Raw genomic sequence first — 19,252 nt, 5'->3', positions numbered from 1 at the left:
TGGCAGAATTTTGAGTTCCTTAAAAATTTCTTTACTTTGCGACCTTATAGGTGCTTGTTTAATAATTTTTATAATTTTCTTCTGTAGCTTAAAAATTTCCGTAATTTTGCTTGTTGCGCCCCATAATGATATGCCATACTGAATCTGGGAATGTACATAGCCAAAATACATAGATCTGAGAACTTCATTAGAGGTTGTTTTGTTTAATATTCTGAAAGCATATACATAGCGGTCAGGGGCGGCTTTCGAAGGGGGGCTGCGGAGCTGCAGCACCCCCAGATATTTGTGGCTCTTGTCTCGTTTTATGTTGTGAAATACATTTATTATACAGTCTCTATTTAGCGACTCGAATTGTTTTTTAAATTTCGCTCTCATTGACATGCACGCAATCGTTAGTGAAATCACTTCCTCCCCTGGTGCTGCCAGAGCGAAGCCAAACACAAGGTCAGATTGGTGAAGCCACTTCCTCCCCTGGAGCTGCCAGTCTCGTCTCGGATGCTTTGCGCGTTACTTTTACTCCTCCCCCTGCTGCCCCTCGCCGTGAATCCAGAGTTTCCAAGCGCTGCAAAATTTGCAGCAGTTTGTCAGTAGCGCGCAGTTTTAAATACATTTTCTTTAATGTTGTGAGTATAACAAGTGCGACAATGTTTAATTCTGTACAATATTTACAGTCTATTCAGTTCAGTACCTTAACGATTCAGGAGAAATGTGAAATTAAGTGCCCATCAGTTGAATCTCATAACGGAAAGAGCCGCTAAACAAAACAGCCTACAAAGCTCGCATATTTTTTGCTGATTTATCCAGTATCCCTGCTTTCTTCTCTCGATCTCCACACAGTCTGTATTAGATTAATGTGTTTCAAAGACAATTCCATCAGCTGGGGCAACAAGATGGAGTTTTAAAATAAGAACAGTAAATGTTGTTCATGAGAAGGAGCCATTGCTAGAATGTTTTCAAACCATAATGGAATCTGAAACATCTAACAACATCACAATAAATGAGGCAAGCGCCCTGGTGCGTAGTCTTGAAAATCCTGAATTCAAATTTCTGGCTCAGTTTTTTCATTTTTTGATGTATCATATAGATATATTATACAACCAACTACAACATCGCCAGTTAGATATTTCTAAGATTCAAATCTGCATATAAAAAATTAAATTATGGTTTATTTCACGACACTCGCAACTGCAGGGGTTATATCAGCGTCGCCGGTGTGCCGGAATTTTGTCCCGCAGGATTCTTTTAAATCCTAATACATCTACTGACATGGGCCTGTCTCATTTAAACACATTTAAATGCCATTGACCTGGGCCGATGACCGCATTAGCTATGTTTTCCATTGTAAAGACTATGTTAAACGACAAATCGGATTTTAATAAGAAGATGATTCAAAAGTTTGCAACCTACAAGACAAGGAGCATGGAACTAATCTTTAAATAAGGTACCGTACGTTGCATGGTTTATTCTTGTATGCAGCCCCCCCTAAATTCAATACCCACGAGCCGCCACTGATAGCGGTTCAATTTTTCTATAGTTTTCTCAACATGATAGTTCCAGGTTAAAGCAGAGTCGATCCAGATGCCTAGAAATTTTGTATTTTTAACTTCCATTATGTCTTTATCATTTATTTTGATAGGAGTAGATCTCGCAGTAAAATATTGCCAACATATTTATTTGAAATTTGGGATATTTTATTTGAAAATGGAGACTTTTTATGTAGGACTAGAGTCATTTGGTATTACCGCGTTGGCTGCTCTGCTCTGTCCATGAATTTGTTGCCATTCGTTGACAGAAATGGGCAGGTGGCAAATGGACACGTTGATGGTCTGGCGGTGAACTAGTCTGCCGTCTACAGAAAGAGAAAGAAACTGGAAAATAGTTTACATTGGTCGGTGGACTCGGTAAGTTTATATACTTTGTATAAGTCATATAGGTTATTGTCATTTACTGCATAGGATAGTATTGTCTTTTCATGTGCAATTATTTTAACTAAGCAGCTTTATTGGAAATGTTAGGATATTTTAATGCAACTAATTTTTAAAACATAGGTATCTGCGTTCTTCACTGTCGTATTTTCCTAACTAAAAGAACTGAAAATGAGAGAGTTTGTGTAAAAATTTATATGCCAATAAAATTAATATTCTATTCTACAGTATTATGATTTTCAATCTTTCCCATGTAAATTTTCTTTTCATATTTAAAACTGTCTGCTCCGAACAATTGTACAGGACACTACTGGACTACTGTGTTACTTTAAACTTAATCAAATTGATCAAATCCACTACACAGTTTTCATTTCTTCTTTAGATACGACTGTAGAGGCCCATTTTAATTTAAAATGAATTAATGAGAACTGATATGAATAATTTGATTCTACCTCGATAATATTGTTAGATGAAATAGGTTGAATACACTACTCTAGTTGCACGTATTAAATCACTGAAATAACGTAGAAAATGAAATAGAGCGCTGTACTCTTTGATCAGATTACAAAAGTAACATAGAAATAGTAGACTACCGTACTTTAAAGTAACCCCCATTCTTGGGAAAAATTGAAAATTACAAAATACAATGGTAGACATGTAGATCTAGACAGAATGACAAAGGTAGACTGCCAAAGGTTAAAAAAACACTAGCTACAAACTGATAGAAAGAAGATGAGGACGAGCTATAAAGAGACTGCTGGATTAACACCTGAGGTGAAGTAGAAACAGACCAACAAATGATCTAACACCATGACAAGTGAAATAATGATGATAAAGAAGAAGGAGAAGAAAGACAACACGATAACACTATGAAACTATAATCCCACCCACTTATTCGTTCGTCTATGTTTTGTTTTATATGCCTACAAAAAAAATCTAATCCAAAGGCGTAATATCAAGTGAGCATCATAGTCATGCGACAAGTCTAGCATGTCCAGTCCATCCTCCCCAAACAGTTTCTATTTGGTGGGGCACCATTCTGTCGCTACCACATTTCTGCACTGACATTGATGAGTACATTTTCTTAGAATAGCCTATATGTAATGCATAGTTAAGTAAATAATAGGTCCAAAGGAATGGTAAGGTGTTCTGGTTCGTCGTTCTTACCCTGTTTTTCATTTCTCCTTGCTTGTGAGCCACTGCCTATTGGATCACAGCGTGTTCTCCTAGAGACAGGTCATATTTCTGGACAAATGATCGTATTTTAATTATTTGGATAAAATAACAATTAAGAAACATTTTGAAGAAATTATAATTTCACAAAAATTATCATTTGGTCCAGGGAGCATTTAATCAATAAATGACCTGTCTGTAGGAGAACATGATGGTTCACAAGGAAGAGAAATTAATACATGGTATATACGAAGGTCCACAATCCTTCACTATTGCCAGCCTAGGCTTCAAATGTAAATTGTACCATCAACAAAATTAAAGTTTACAACAAAGTTTCCAAAAATATCATACCAAGTGAATAATTTCAAGGAAAAAATTGTTCTGTGGCCGGGTATTGATCCCGAGACCTTTGACTTAGTGCAACAGTGCTGTACCAACTGAGCTCCCCAGGAACTTTTACCCGATACTGTCTCAGTTTTTCCCCATTTTATCCACATACCTCGAGTGGGCTGACAAGAAGCCAGAAACCCACATTGAGTGCACACAAACTGTGTGTGGCTTGAAATTGTGGTTTTCTGTTAACAAACCTACAGTAACGTATATATGATGCAAATCTAGCTTTCAGCAGACTGGAATAATTTCAAGGGAAAAATTGTTTTGGGGCTGGGTATTGATCCTGGGACTTTTGGCTTAGTGCACCAATGCTCTACCGACTGAGCTACCCAGGAAATTCATCTGACACTGTCTCAATTTTCCCCCATTTTATTCACATTACCTCGAGTGAGCTGAAAAATTTGTCGCTTTGGTTCTCCTACCCCCATACATTGGAGTGAAGCGAAGAGGCGCAACAGGAAGCGATGTTGCCTGCTTGCTCACCAGAATTCTCCAATGAAGAAGCTCTGCTTCACGTGGTTCCAGTAAGTAGGCTCCCATTTGATTACCCTTCATGTAAGTTTCTCTGGTGGAAGAAATTCTCATAATGTCACGTCACCTCGCCTAAATTCGAAACATATTATAGGTATTTCTATCATTATTACGAACTCCAATATCAATTCATTCGGTCTCAAATTTTGTTAATACTACTGTATCTTCTTTTTATTTTGCTTGTATTATTTTATTTGTATTTCTCTTTGTTTGTTTTGTAATTATATTTCTTTATTCTGTATTCTGTATAATTTTCATGTAAAAGTAATAAAAGGGAGTAATCGACACGTTAAAAAGTGTTAAAGTTGATTAAAAAATGTTTTATACCTTGGACAGACTGCCTGTTTTGACGTGCTATTGCGTCTTCATCAGTGTCCCATGAACTACTGTTGATGTTGAATTCTGCCATTTGCATTAGTCAGTTATAGGGGTGGGGATGTGTTGTCCCTACAACTGACGAATGCAAATGGCAGAATTCAAGATCAACATTAGTTCGTGGGACACTGATGAAGACGCAACACCGCGTCGAAACGGGCCGTCCGTCCAAGGTATAAAACCTTTTTTAATAAATTTTTAACACTTTTTAACATGTCGACTAAAACAATTTTAAGTTTTTAAACAAAGTGTTAACGTGAACTAGAATCAATGAATAAAAGGGAGATGAGTAATTAATTTTGTCCCTCTACTCGTAGATAGGGGAAAATTACACACTGTGTGACAGTGATGACAAGATGTTAGGAACTGTGGAATTAGATGATTGTGTGTCCTGTAACAGAGATGATTAGAAAATGCTGCTGTGGGAGAGTAGATCCATTAATGGCCTGTTATACCTGTTACTTTTATCGCCATCATCATTATTATTGTTAGTGTTGTTATTCTTACTGTCGTAACTCTTCTGTTGCATCCCTCTGGGGTAGAGGGAGGAAGAGGCGAAATGGGATCATGGCAACTGGGATGGAGCATAATAATGAGTGATGATTATATTTATTTCTATAATTTAGTAGAGAAATGGGACTGAAGGAGAAAATGTAGAGATAAATAGTAGGCTTGCCTTTAGGTTTGAACATGCTGAAAAATGGAATGCAGAGTGAAGATAAACATTCTAGTGTGAGGCTGTAGCAGATTCTGCCTACAACTGTTGACTGAGAAAGCAGGCTTCTGCAGGTTTTGTACAGGAGCAGAAAAATGGGCAGTCACTGCAACCAAGGCACAGTGGGTTCTGCCAGTAAATGTCGACTACAAACATGTAGGGGATATGTAGGCCCAAGAGCAAGCCGAATTTATCATGCATTTGCTGTCCTTTGTGTTTTCCTTGCTGTGTGTAGACAGAATGAATTGCTTCTTATGTCGACCTCTTTCTTGTGATTGCTGTCTGATCATTTTATTGGTAACCTAGAATCATCTCTCTTTCTTGAATACTTATCGGTTATCTGTAATGTAGACTATTTAATTGTTTCATGGTTGCCTCAAATGCACAAGATGCAAGACAATACTTTTGCTGTTTTTTCCTCCACTGACATTCATAAATGTATTTTATAACATTTCTAAGAAGTAATACAAATTACTATTTAGGTTTTTCCACAGTGCTTCACAAATCCATCTTAGTTATAACCTCTACGACCCTATTCACTGTATTTTCGTACATTGGATTTTACAAATGACTTTCTGGCATTAAGAATATTGTAACTCCATGTGCCTCATTATAAAGAGTTTTCTCCTTTTTGTATATACCGATGATACTGAATTAATTACACTGTCCAACAAAAAAATTTTTGTCATAGCCTACTTACTCGATAAAAATAGGTGATTTTAACGAAAAAGTTGCGCTGATTTTGAAAATCGCCATAGAAATCTCATATCATGTCAGGCGAAAAAGATATAAACATTTAGAATCTCACATATGCAGTTTCAGATAAAATATTATGTTAGATTAATTATGATATAATGATGTATTCATGCTAGGTTAAGAGTAATTCACAAATGTAATTTTATATGCATGCAATAATATTTGGGCCATATTTTAAGGAAACATACCTGTAACTTTGATTAAAAGTGTTCGGTAGTACATGATTTTCTCTTGTACTCCTGTCTGCTCTCCCTCACAAGAAACCAACAGTAATCCCCAATCATTACTGGATCCTTACGACCTTGGTAGCTCTTCTCCATGATGGAAATGTCTTGATGAAACTGTTCCCTTGTTCATCACTAACATCATCCAGATTTCCCGGAAAAAAGTTTAGATGTGAATGAAGGAAATGGATTTTCAAAGACATTCGACAACCCATGTTTTTGTAGCATTCTAACAAATTTGACACCAAAGTTTTATAGTTTTCTTCTTTTGTGTTACCGAGAAAACCACACATAACCCTTTTAAATGATTGCCAAGCTGCTAATTCAACTGTTTGTAAATTTTTCTCAAACATTTCGTCCTCCATGAGTTTTCTGATTTAAAGTCCAATAAAAATCCCGTCTTTCAATTTTGCATATGTTAACTGTGGTAACTTCCCTTGTGAATATGCAAATCCACTACCGTCCTTGTTGAGTGCCTTAACAAAATTCTTCATCAGCCCAAGTTTTATGTGTAAGGGAGGAAGAAGAATCTTATCAGGCTGAACCAATGGTGTTTCTTTTACATTACTTTCCCCTGCAGCATATTCCTGCCGCTTGTCCACTGTTGTACCTACCATATAATGTTTTTCTGTAGGATGACTCTCCCACAAACATAAAAAACAACAACATTTTGTGAAGGCCCTTGCAAACCAAGCAGCAAACGAATTACTTTAAGGTCACTAAATATCTTCCAACAATGAATCTCATATTTTAAAGTACACACAATCTTAGCCATACTTTCATAACTTTCTTTAAGACCTACAGAATGGAAAATCGGAACAGATAGAAATTCATTACAATTATGAAGTAACACTGCTTTTAAGCTAAACTTGGATAAATTTATAAACAATCACCAGTCGTCTGAATTATGCCCAAACCCCTAGTTCACTCATTAAACCATTAACCTCTACACAGAAACACATATTCTCCTCCATAGCAAAATATTTTTCTAATGTCTGATGTCTATTTCTAAACTCTGTAATTTCTGTACTAGGTGCAAGTAATTTCCATTGCTGTAGCCTGCAACCTAGAAGTTCAAATTCTTCTTTCGGCAAATTTAAGTCACGTACCAAATCGTTCAAGTCTACTTGCTTTACAAAATGTCTTTTACTTTCAGAATTATCTGGCTGAAAGTTGGGATCTTTTGAAGTAGAGGCCTTTGGCTCTGGGGACAACTCAGACTGGGGACCACTATTTCCTTCACCATTACTATCACTACTCCATGTCTTAGGGAATACAGGTAGAGGCAATTCCTCACTATGTGGATATCTGGATATTGAATAATGTGTTTACTTTTCCTAGACATGTCAGATATGTTTGTCATGCAGAAGTAACAATCATTAATATGATTTGTTGATTCTCGCCACACCATAGGTACAGCAAATGGTAATGGTTTAAGTTTGCCATGTAACCACAATCTAAGATTTGTTGTACAACTGATATAACATTGATGAGGTGACCATTGTTTTTCCTGGTCACCAATTTGACACCCGAAGTATAAAGAATATGCACGTTTAGTAATGTTATACATTTTTTTCCTTTGATTTTTGGGAGTATACCGTCCACAAACTTAACAAAAATTATCCGGATTATTTCTGCACTTCCGATGTGAACTAGCCCTTTGCATTGCACCAGAAAAACGCTCAATTACTTCTGAAAAAAAAATTACACTAAAAAAAAAAAAACTTCACAATATACTATACTGTTATCAACACATCCACAATGAGAGTGATGATTCGTTTCACAGGTGGAGTACGCATATTTTAAACTGATAGGCGACATCACCACCCAGGTATATATATTCAACATAATGCATTGTCCTGAAAGGAATAAGATAAGCTATTTCTTCAAATATTTTTGTTTACTGACAAATTTCCGATTCTGTTTTTAGTAAACAGAAATGTGAATAACATAAGTTACATCACGTTTTATACAGGAAATAATATTACTTTACAACCCCATTAGAAGTTCAGACCGATCTCTATCTGGAGTTGTCTCTTTGAGGTATCCACTTCTAGAAGAAAAGATAGATTTATTACCTTTATTCTGATAACTGACAAAGACTTGATTAGATGGTATAACAAATAACACATTTTCATCTTTAATTTGTAAGGACAAGGGTAGCCAACACATGGTACGCATGTTACCAGGTTGCACATGAACTCGTTTTCGATGTAGGATATCTCAAATATCTAAAAATTGTGACGTGATGTGACATTTTAAGCATTGTTTTCAGAATCTATGCGTGAAAATGGACTAAAAACATGTATTATTTTCACAGAGGTAAATATCATGTTGGGTAGTGTTATTAGTCATACACAGTGTAATACCAGTACACACTTCCTATTGTTCAGAACAGCAGCTCAAAGTTCCTCTAGACTTTGTGGGCAATGCAGTCTGCCTCTTGAATATTCAATAAGGTCACACATGTGCTCACTGGGGTTGAGGTCCAGGCTTTGTGTAGGCTATTTGTACAGTTTCAAAATAGGCCTGCTCTTGTACCATAGACAATATGAACCACATCTGATATAACTGTCAGCATTAACACTATTTCTGCCGAAGATGAGCCATAGAAGTGGTGTATCTTCTTGATTTGGTTTTGCTCTGACTTTTCGAGACTAGATCTGGGCAGATTGTGAATCCGATGGTGATCATCCTAGCTCTATCAGTACTGATAGAGCCAGGTCTCATCACTAGAAGAGTATTTGATAAGTCCCAGGAGCCCAGATACTCAAACTCTTCCTATGCCAGCATCGGAAACCCATACTACCTCCAAGACTTCATCCTGGCCTATTTTTAACTATTGCAGATGATAGATGAAATGAGGAGAAGGTGAAGAGTGTTTGAAATGGTAGAGGGAAATGGGAGTACCCCATGAAAAGCCCTCTTCATTGTCTCCTTTGTCCACATAAATTTCATCCTGATCTGGCAGGGGATCGAACCTGGGCTACCTGGATGGAAGATCAATGTGCTAGCACTTTAGCCACACCATGATCGAATCTCCACCACAACATTTCTTTAGACATAGTTGTGCAAGGTGAGTATTGTTCCTCTGGCTTTATCCACCCAGTATCTGCAAAGTAGACTTGATTCATCTGCGAACAGAATTCGTGACCATTCTTTCACATTTCTGTCCATATGTTAAGGCAAACTGAAGCCCAACTGCTGGTATTAGTCAGGCGCCTCATGTTGGTCTGCAAGCTATCAAACAATAGTCATTGGGCCTTCTCACAGTGTGCTCTCATATCACCACGTGTCACATCATGGAATTAATGTTGCTGTTAGACACTGATTGCATCAGTATTGTATTATAGTGAAATGTTCATATTGTGACGAAATTACTCTGTGACGACCTTCTTACGTGATGAAGTTACTCTTTTTTCATTCATTCATTTATTTTATTCCGTAAATCTTACATGAGCAATGAAGCTTTAAGATGTGGAACAAGTCAAAATTTTACAATATTACAATTACAATTTTTACAAATTTTTATAGTTTTACAATTTAGTAATTTTCTACAATTTTTACAATTATGTGTAATTTTTTACATTTTGGCGAGATGTAGTGAGATGAGGTGAGGTCCGAGGATTCGCCAAAATATTACTCGGCATTTGCCTTTTGGTTGGGGGAAACCTCGGAAAACCCCAACCAGGTAATCAAATCAAAGGGGTGTAATCAAATCAAAGGGGTTGATGCCAAGGACTCGCCATAGACCATCCAGCTTCAGTCCCACGGCTGTGACGATCTTCTTAACTTTCTCTATATCCTTCCCACTGCTATGGTTTTGAATCTCCCTAAACCACTAAGAGAGTCCAGATGGATCCATGCATATTTAATTTAGAACATTTATAATAATTTTAAAATAAAAATTTGAATACCACAACACTTTTAAATAACCATAAAGCTCCAAATTTTTATTCTTAACTTTTTTTTTTCTTTGTATAATTCCAATTCCAACATCCAAGACAATACTTTTGGTGTTTTTTCTCCACTAACATTCATAAATGCTTTTATAACATTTCTAAGAAGTAATACAAATTACTTATATTGGCCTTTCAGTTTTTGTTGTTTTTTGCAACTTCTGAATTATGCTCCTCAGGGATTAGGGGTTTCATTGCATCTATAATCATTCTGTGTAGACAAACTAGGGTCTGCATTCTCTTCTTCACACATTAAATTACTAGCTCCTTTCCCAGTTCTAGAAGGGAAAAAGTCTTTTAATGTCTAAAGAATTAGCTTTTCACATAGAAATTTTCGGCATCCAAGGCCGAACACAACTCTTTGCACTTGATCTATTAGTCCCCCTTCAGGGCAGGATCGACTCTTGATCAGATTTTTTGTATTCAACAGATATTGGAGAAAAAATGGGAGTACAAGGGTACAGTACATCAGTTATTCATAGATTTCAAAAAGGCGTATGACTCGGTTAAGAGAGAAGTTTTATATAATATTCTTATTGAATTTGGTATTCCCAAGAAACTATTTCGATTATTTAAAATGTGTCTTAGTGAAACTTACAGCAGAGTCCGTATAGGCCAGTTTCTATCTGATGCTTTTCCAATTCACTGCGGGCTAAAGCAGGGAGATGCACTATCACCTTTACTTTTTAACTTCACTCTAGAATATGCCATTAGGAAAATTCAGGATAACACAGAGGGTTTGGAATTGAACGGGTTACATCAGCTTCTTGTCTATGCAGATGACGTGAATATGTTAGGAGAAAATCCACAAACGATTAGGGAAAATGCGGAAATTCTACTTGAAGCAAGTAAAGAGATAGGGTTGGAAGTAAATCCCGAAAAGACAAAGTATATGATTATGTCTCGTGATCAGAATATTGTACGAAATGGAACTATAAAAGTTGGAGCTTTATCCTTCGAAGAGGTGGAAAAATTCAAATATCTTGGAGCAACAGTAACAAATGTAAATGACACTCGGGAGGAAATTAAACGCAGAATAAATATGGGAAATGCGTGTTATTATTCGGTTGAGAAGCTTTTGTCATCTAGTCTTCTGTCAAAAAATCTGAAAGTTAGAATTTATAAAACAGTTATATTACCGGTTGTTCTGTATGGCTGTGAAACTTGGACTCTCACTTTGAGAGAGGAACAGAGATTGAGAGTTTTTGAGAATAAGGTTCTTAGGAAAATATTTGGGGCTAAGAGGGATGAAGTTACAGGAGAATGGAGAAAGTTACACTATGCAGAGCTGCACGCATTGTATCCTTCACCTGACATAATTAGGAATATTAAATCCAGATGTTTGAGATGGGCTGGGCATGTAGCACGTATGGGCGAATCCAGAAATGCATATAGAATGTTAGTTGGGAGGCCATAGGGGAAAAGACCTTTGGGAAGGCCGAGATGTATATGGAAAGATAATATTAAAATGGATTTGAGGGAGGTGGGATATGATGGTAGGGACTGGATTAATCTTGCTCAGGATAGGGACCAATGGCGGGCTTATGTGAGGGCAGCAATGAATGTCCGGGTTCCTTAAAAGCCAGTAAGTGACTAAGTAAGTAATACAAATTACTGTTTAGGTTTTTTACGTGGTGTTTCACACATTCATCTTAGTTATAACATCTACAATCCTATTCACTATATTTTCTTACAGTGGATTTTACGAATGAATCTGGTATTTCTCACACTTTGTTCTTGTTTTCGTATCGTTTTTCTTTGACATACTGTAATTCATATTGGCCTTTCAGTTTTTGTTGTTTTTTGCAACTTCTGAATTATGCTCCTCAGGGATTAGGGTTTTCTTTGAATCTATAATCATTCTGTGTAGACAAACTAGGGTCTGCATTCTCTTCTTCACACATTAAATTACTAGCTCCTTTCCCAGTTCTAGAAGGGAAAAAGTCTTTTAATGTCTAAAGAAGTAGCTTTTCACATAGAAATTTTCGTCATCCAAGGCCAAACACAACTCTTTGCACTTGATCTATTAGTCCCCCTTCAGGGCAGGAGCACGGACTGGGAACTGCCCTTGCACATAGGTCACTTGGGTGGGTCTGTTGTACATGCCCTAAGGCCCCCCACTCTACAGATTCCCTCCACGGGTTGCTCCCGAACTCCCCTACAACATAGATAATCCTTTTATCTTTCTGCCTAGGCATCGCCACAGTCCCTAAATCCCAGTCTCACAAGCTACCATGACTACAGGGGAGAGCCCACGGTACATTGCACTACCACCAGCAACTTGTGTCTGATGTAGAACCCACAGTAGACTCTACATCAGATGCAAGCCCGAAATATGGGAAAGAAATGGAAATGTTTATGAAAGAGGGAAAGTGTAATTATGATAGAGACAGGCGTCCAAAGTCCAGCGCTTACAGTTACCGAGCAATTCTGCTTCAATTGGTTGAGGGGAAAACCTCGGCAGAAACCTCAACCAGGTAACTTATTCCAACCAGAACTTGAACCTGGGTCTGCTCATTTCACTGTCAGACATGTTAACTGTTACTCCACACTCTTTATACGTGGTTTCATCACTTGTCTTTCCCTCTTTTCCGGTATAAACTTGTAGAAATTTTTTGTAGTATGTTGATTTGACATCTAACGTGGCCCAGATTTGTATACCATACTTTCCCAGCTTCATATATACCCTGAAAGGACAGCGTCATCTAAAAGAAACAAGTTGTTCATCTGCAATCACATGTGAATTAGGATGATAGTTCGACTTGCAGTTGGTGACAACTCAAAAATATTATCTTATTACAGCTAGTTTATCAATTCCTCTCCTCTCATTCCTTGTACTTATGTCTTCAAATCTAATAAATGTTGATAACTGTTGAAACCTAATTCTAGACACTGTAGCAAGGAATATCGATCATCTGGTTCAAAAGTGCGACAACTCAAAAAAACAAGTTTTGAGATATCTTCAGTTGAAAGTTTCAAATGAATCACCTAGAAAGGAACAGATCTCTGGTTCATAACCACGACAATTAGAAATGAGTCAGTATTCAGGACGAGTATATCACAATCTTCCAGTTCATTATTAATAGATTTCGAAATGTAGTAATAATGAATTAATAAAGTCCATAGTTATAATTACTTCTAAAGCAGTTTATTTCGTTTTTTTTCTTTTTGGTTGCAAATATGACTTATCTCAATATTGAATCGGAAAGAGCTCCGAAAGGGGCTTTCAGTAGTATAAATAACTTAAAAATGGCAATTTTTGAGTTGTCGCACTTTTGAACTGGACGATTGATATATACTTCTCTTGTACATAGGAGCTTTTGTCCACAGAAATTTTAACGACTCCCTTTTATCTCTCAAGGACACCATTGTGATAAGAAAGTCTGAAAAATACACATGTCATCAGTATTTGACACATGCCGTTCTTTATTTTTATTCGGATTCTTTTTTTTTTTTTTTCATTAACCATAAGAATATTGAGCTTTTTATTAGCGAAATCTCCAACCACTTGTATCATATGCTCGTCAGTAAATCATTTGATAGCTTCACTCATGGACTGAACAGTTTGAGATGAGATGATCAAACCAGAAGGGACAACCATTATATTGTGCACAGTAGGTTGAGTTCTCTTTCAAGGACCAGGTCAATGACCATAACACATAATTCTTAGCAATGTAGTGTTTAGTATCTTGTAGATTACCATTATCAGCACTAGACATTTCTTCATTTCACATCCTACTTGCATTTTCACATTCCTGTATGTCGTGTATTTTCTCTTTTGCTTCTAAAGGATCGTCATTCTCTGAATTCGAAAGTCTTTCGTCACCATTATCTGTTCATCTTTCACATAACTGTCCCTTAAAATCTTTAGCTTTTACTAAATCAAGTTTTTCATATTCTTCTTTGATATATCTGCTTTCTACACGAAAAATATAAAAAATTTAATATAGGGTGCCATTTAAAAAAAGTGTTATTTTTTGTCACACACTATACATGAATCAACACTTTTGTGAGACCACAGCCATAAGTTTTAGTTAGATATCTCCAACAACTTTTGTTTTTGGTATTTTTCATAAAATGAATATATAAATAGTTATTAGCTATATTCCATACTTAATTAACACACTGTATAGTTTGTGTACATGGCATGTTCTAGAAACGAAAAGTAGGTTAGTTACCAATTAATCTATAATTATACCCAAATTACCCCACTTTTGTAAACTGTAATTTACTAACAAACCATTAATGCTCTACATGTATTGAAAACATGTTCTAAATATATGTAATGTACACATGCATGATTTTGGTTCCTGTATCACAGCTGGTTCCCCAACAATGTTGCTTTGAATTAATGTGTCATTTCATGAACTGATATATAATGAACAGTTTTTCTTTTACCAGGTTGTATCAGTGTAATCAACACACATTTTTAACACTCAATGACAGGCAATTGTGAAATAGACGATATACATTAAATTGGCAAGTGTTTGAAGATTAAATGAAGTTTTACTCATTAAATTGTAACATGTAGGTACTCAAACTATCTCAGTATACCCAAATTACCCTGACCCACCATACCAATTTACATTTGGTCACAAAATTTTCAATTTTCCAATGCCAATTAAAACAGTATTTTATGAATTATTTTTACTGAATACATACCAAAAGCTGAAGCCTCAATTAGCACTGGAATTACAATTCTGAAAAATTTAATGAAAACCTTAACCAAAACCTTGGGAATGATTCTCTTCCTGTTCTGCTTCTTTTATAACAGGCAGTAATAAACAGGGCATGTTCACATTTGAACATGCGTAGGCTTGTGCCGGCAGAGTGAGAGAGGAACATACGTTACGGGTGTTTGAGAATAAGGTGCTTAGGAATATACAATATTTGGGGCTAAGAGGGATGAAGTTACAGGAGAATGGAGAAAGTTACACAACACAGAACTGCACACATTGTATTCTTCACCTGAAATAATTAGGAACATCAAATCCAGACGTTTGAGATGGGCAGAGCATGTAGCATGTATGGGTGAATCCAGAAATGCATATAGAGTTTTAGTTGGGAGGCCAGAGGGAAAAAGACCTTTGGGAAGGTCGAGACGTAGATGGGAAGATAATATTAAAATGGATTTGAGGGAGGTGGGATATGATGGTAGAGACTGGATTAATCTTTCTCAGGATAGGGACCAATGACAGGCTTATGTGAGAGTGGCAATGAACCTCCAGGTTCCTTAAAAGCCATTTGTAAGTAAGTAAGTAATAATAATAATAATAATAATAATAATAATAATAATAATAATAATAGAACAAAATGTAATAATAGAAGGAAAATTGTAAATTATGTTTTAATTAACGATGCTTACAACTGCCAAGGTTATATATGTGTCGCCAGTGTGCTGAAATTTTGTACCGCAGGACTTCTTTTTCATGGCAATAAATCCACTGACATGAGCCTGTCATATTTAAGCAGTCTTAAATGCCATTGACCTGGGCTGGGATTGAACCCACAACCTCAGGCAATTACGTAATAGAAGGAGAGACCATTAAAAATTACAATGAAGTTGTATACCTAGGAGTTAAAATAAATAATAGACACTATGAGGAAGAAATGAATAACAAATAATAAAGGAAAGTATGCCACATCAACTTTGAATAGAATATTATGCGACAAAACCAAAAGTAAAAAATAAAAAATACAGATGAATTTTGTCTGGACTAGGTGGTTTATTATTTTTTAATTTATTGATGATTAGATTTAGTTCATGTATTTCATAAGGTTCATAGAAAATTCTTTATGTTGAGATAAATAACTATTTTTATGTTGCCTATTTTTGTTTTTCATAATCTTTTGCTCTCTTTTTGTAACATTTTGGTACTTTATTAGTATTAAAGATAGATGCGATTTTTGAGTCATCTCTTATTTGTTTATTTCTATGTATTATGGGTTGCTTTGAATTATTTTCGTTTTGAATTGTAGATGCATGCTTATAAATTTTAGTACTTTCCTTTCTGTAATATAAATGTTCGATAAATTTATTAAATGTTCTTCTTTTAGTATCAATTAATCTCCTCTTAAAAATTGCTGTTTTCTTCTTCCAGTTTAATACCTTTTCCTTATCTTTACTAAATGTAGCTGCTTTTCTAGCCTTTTCATGATCATTTTTTAATTTTTCTAATTTCGTCCAGAAAAGTTTGTATATTCTAACTTTTCCTCTTGGAATGTACTTTTTTGCAGTTTCAATTAAAATTTTGCATAAATTGAAATTTATACTATCTAATGATCTTGATTAAATTTGAATTTTGTATGGTAATTTTTCTTCTAATTCTTCTATATGTCATTTCAAATCAGCTTTTTAAAATTGCATGAGTTTTTACTTGTATTTTCTTGTTTTATTTGGTTTTATGTGAGCAATTACAGCTCTATTATTAGGACTTAAAGTATCTGAAGTTTTTGTAGGCAATATATCAGAAATAGTAAAATTAGAGAAATGATATGAGTGAAAACTGCAATTTTGGACAATGTAACAACGAAACAGTTAAAATGATATGAACATGTGCGAAAGGTGCCAAAAAATTTGCTGGAATGGATACTACCAGGGCAATACAAGAGAGGAAGGCCTACAACAACCTGGAAGAATAATAATACAGATAGCGATGATAAGATTAAACTTGGATGAAGAACAGTGGAACAACAGAGAAGAATTGAACAGGGCTATTGTAAGATGTGTCACACTTTAAAAAACAGAATATCTTCATTGTTATTATTATTATTATTATTATTATTATTATTATTATTATTATTATTATTACTATCATTATTATTATTACTATCGTTATTGTTATTATTATTGTTAATATTATTATTATTATTATTATTATTATTATTATTATTATTATTATTATTATTATTATTATTATTATTATAACACGATAAAATGCTAAGATTACAGCGTTGTAAATGGGAGAAAAAAGAACCCTCTACAAGAACATAAAAAACTAAATAAGATTTTTAGAAAAGGTTACATATCTAAAATTAAGTTCGAAAATACCAATTAATAAGGAATATTTAGAAATAAAAGAAAAACCCACTAGATTTCATACAACCAAATTATGACCTACAGATGATGGAAAAAGTTAAAAAATCAGAAACACCCAAGAATATTTTGAATATCTGTAGTCCTTCAAGAACTTTTAAGTCTCCTACCAAACGAATTCATAAAAGTAGTAATTTTCTCTGATTCCAAAGCGGCAATACAAGCAGTATGTTCAAATAACTCGACAAAATCATTACAAATAAAGGAAGCATATAAGATGATAGCTCAACTTCAAAAACTTCACAAAATAATGTACATCTTGATTACACAACTTTTAATACTATATCACTTCGGAATATATACTATATTTCTTTCACGTGTTAAAAATTAGGTTCCTTGTTGTCGACTAGTTTCAATCTATTGTAGGTTATTTTCAGAACTGGGTGTTCCTGGTTTTTGCGCCTTCTGATTGTGCTTCCTGTGGGTGTGTGTTTGTGTAGTAATGTGAGTCAATTAATAGTGTATGTGTTCTAAAATTGAGTTGTGTGTTGAAAATATCATGAGGGTGTGTTTTTCTGTGCCTGTATATTTCGTATTGTTCTAGCGTGTTTAGTTTCTGGTTTTTTGGTTGAATGTGTAGAATTTCCATGTCTGTATGTTGCTGTAGGTGTGGTTAGTATTTGTGATGTGTTCTGCATATGTGGAAGTGTTTTGTGATTTTGTTATGACTGTGATGTATTCTTTGTAACATGTTTGAAATTATCTGCCTGTCTGTCCTGTGTAGAAGTTGTTGCAGGTGTTGCATTTGAGTTTGTGTATGCCTGTGTGGTTGTATTTGTTTGTGTGTTGAGATGCTTTTGTAGAGTGTTTTTTGTTCTGTATGGCATGTTGTAGTTTAATTTCTTGAACGAAGTTTGCAGTTTTGTGTGTGTTTTTATTTTGGTGTGTTTTGTTTTCATATGTTAGTGTGATGTATTATTTGTGTTCTTGTGTTTGTGTTGTATTATATTTTTTTGTAATTCTGTTTTGTCTGTCTTACGAGGGGGATCCAGGAAATAACGACCGTTTTGTTGTAATAATTAAAAAAAAAAAATTATTTGAAAAAACAAAGTCTGTTACATATCTGAAGCTTCCTTTACTTCTCTACATAATCACCACCTACATTTAAACATTTGTCGTATCTGTTCACTAGCTTTAGAATTCCCGTGTTATACTCCTCTGCTGCCAGTTCATTAAGCTAGGTGTTCACTGTCTTCTTCAACTCTTCATCACTTCCAAAACGCGTACCACCCAGAAAGTCTTTCAGCTTAGTGAAAAGGTGAAAATCGCTAGGAGCAAGGTCTGGACTATAGGGCGGATGATCAAAGATTTCCCAACCGAATTGATCCAGCAATCCTCGAGTTGAAGCAGCAGCGTGCGGGCGGGTGTTGTCGTGAAGAAGCACAACTCCTCTCGAAAGCATTCCTCGCCTCTTGTTTTGGATGGCTCACCGTAGTTTTCGTAAAGTCTCACAATAACGATTTGCATTGATCGTAGTGCCTTTTGGCATGAAATCCAGCAAAAGAACACCTTTGCGATCCCAAAAGACAGTAGCCATGACTTTTTGTGTTGAGAGAGTCTGTTTGAATTTTCTCGGTTTCTTGGGTGATGAGGGATGATGCCACTGACGTGATTGGCGCTTGGTCTCTGGGGTGTTGTGAGACACCCAGGTCTCATCACCAGTCACAATTTGATCAAGAAAGGTGTCTCCATCTGTGTGATATCGCATCAAGAATGTCAATGCTGAGGCCATTCTCTGAGTTTTGTGTTGGTCACTCAGTTGCCGTGGAACCCATCGTGCACAGATTTTGTGGTAGCCAAGATGTTGCGACACAATTTCACCAAGCAAAGAACGAGATATGTCAGGAAAGGCAATATGCAATTCGTCGAGTGATGTGCGCCTGTCTTGCAAGATTCTGTTGTTCACTTTAGTCTTCAGGTCTTCTGTGATGAGTGATGGGCGTCCGGGTCGAGTTTCATCGTGGACAGTTGTTCGCCCATTGTTGAACATTTCACACCATTTTCTCACATTTCTTTCATTCATTACAGTATCACCATACACTTCTTTCAATTGCCGGTAAATTTCTGCAGGTTTCAAATGTTGGGCATTCAAAAATCGAATCACA

General features: G+C 35.7%; 1 protein-coding gene across 7 annotated transcripts in view; it reads left to right on the top strand.

Annotated features, from left to right (window-relative positions):
* The first annotated feature begins 1,756 nt into the window (after positions 1-1,756).
* The window catches only part of Pgant7 (N-acetylgalactosaminyltransferase 7), a 185,175-nt gene continuing 167,679 nt past the window's right edge, over positions 1,757-19,252 (top strand). For 4 of the 7 annotated variants that reach the window (XM_069848327.1, XM_069848320.1, XM_069848326.1 and 1 more), the window contains exons 1-2: positions 1,757-1,901; positions 7,249-7,371. The gene's annotated coding sequence lies outside the window, so the exon portion shown is untranslated. Of the gene's footprint in view, positions 1,902-7,248; positions 7,372-8,940; positions 9,169-19,252 lie in introns of all 7 variants that reach the window. The other 3 variants (XM_069848322.1, XM_069848323.1, XM_069848321.1) reach the window with 3 other exon arrangements.

The sequence above is a fragment of the Periplaneta americana genome, chromosome 15 (assembly GCF_040183065.1).
Source record: "Periplaneta americana isolate PAMFEO1 chromosome 15, P.americana_PAMFEO1_priV1, whole genome shotgun sequence".
NCBI classification, from domain to species: domain Eukaryota; kingdom Metazoa; phylum Arthropoda; class Insecta; order Blattodea; family Blattidae; genus Periplaneta; species Periplaneta americana.
Note: the sequence above shows the minus strand (reverse complement) of the source record. Positions and strands in the feature narration are given on the sequence as shown.